This window comes from Zonotrichia albicollis, chromosome 6 (assembly GCF_047830755.1).
Source record: "Zonotrichia albicollis isolate bZonAlb1 chromosome 6, bZonAlb1.hap1, whole genome shotgun sequence".
Lineage (NCBI taxonomy): Eukaryota > Metazoa > Chordata > Aves > Passeriformes > Passerellidae > Zonotrichia > Zonotrichia albicollis.
In genome coordinates this window covers 48217781-48219353 of record NC_133824.1, presented here as the reverse complement: position 1 = coordinate 48219353, position 1573 = coordinate 48217781, and positions in this window count along the sequence as shown.

Genomic DNA, 1573 nt, shown 5'->3' with positions numbered 1-1573 from the left:
GCGGCGGGGGCCCGCATGCGGCGGCGGGGGGCCGGGAGCCCCGCGGAGCCCGTGCTGGCCGCCCGCTGCTGCGGGGTGCGCGCGTGTGCGGGTGCGTGTGCGGGTGCGTGTGCGGGTGTGTGCGGGTGCGTGTGCGGCGCGATCCTGCATCCACTTGCTGCTCGCTGCTGGCGGGATTGGAAACTGCAGCCGCCGGGAAGGGAGGAGGGAGCGGAGCGGCGGGGGGGGCGGGGGGGTCGGGATGCGCACGGAGAGAGGGGGACACGCGTGGGGTGGTGACAGAGCCCGCCGTGACGTCCCCGGGGGCCCGCACTGACCGCCCCGGTAACGCGGCCGTGGGGCCGTGAACCTGCCGGATCCGCGCGTCGCGCCCGCGTGGGGAGGGGGACACGCGTGGCAGGGGCAGGGACGGGCGGGCCCGCACAGGGGTGACACACAGGGCCGCGCACCCGTGTTCTGACCGTGGGGCGCCCTGGGAAGGCCGAGCCCGCCCCGGGTCCCCGAACACGCGTGGGGCCGCGCTCGGGACCCCTCCGGGCCCCCGCAGGCTCCGTGTGCCGCGCTCCGGCGGGATCCAGGCCGGGTTTTGGAGGGGCCGGGGCGCGGCGGGCGCTGCCGGGGCACTGCGGGCGCGGCGGGCGCTGCGGGCGCCGAAAAACACGGAGTGGATTCACGGAGCTCGCTCCTGCTATCTCCCACACCGCCGCGCAAAGACAATTCCCGGAGAATTCCTGCCCATCCAGCCAGGATCCAGGGGTGCTGGCCTGGGGACACCCGGGATGCGAGGGGGGGCGGCCGGGGATGAGATCCTGCTGATGCAGGGTGTGCTCATGGATGGAAGAGGCATCTGGGGGAAAGATGATGGAGATCGGGGGTTTTCTCCTGGAATTGGGAACCGTGCTGGCTCCCGCTTTCTGCTGGGGTGGAGGGATCAGAGATTCAACCCAGGATGGGGTGATGGGGTCAGGGACTCATTCCAGGATGGGGCAATGGGGCTGGGACACTCCTGGCTGGTTCAGGACTAGTGGGAGCCTCCAGAGGCAGAGCCCAACCTGTCCTTGTGGAATGGAACTCGGACCAGATGACCTTTAAAGCTCCCTTCCAACCCAAACTGCTGGGAATCAGCTGGAATCTCACTGGAGTAGTACCGGACCAGGAAAAAGCAGGAAACCACCTCAGCCATGGTTTGGAAGCTCTTTGGGAGAGTAATATGGGACTACTACTGGGTTGGATTTGGAGCAAGAGATGAAGCAGGAAATATCTCCTTATAAAAACCCCGAACTGTCAGGCACTGGATTGAGGGATGGGGCTGAACTGGGGGCAGTGGTGACTCCCCGGTGCCATGGAATTCCCTGGCAGGGGAACAAGGGGTGAGGGATGAGGGGTCTGGTCTCATGTGCCTGACTCACACCAGGGGAGGTGACCCTTCCCTGGGGGTGGGGGCCTCTCCCAGCACCTCATCACTGCACCAGCCACATCCCGCTTTGGAAAACCATCTGGGAGCCGCGTGCCAGGCAAACTCTGGCACGTGCGCCCTGGCAGAGCTCTTCCAGTGATGGGGAACAGTGCCAGC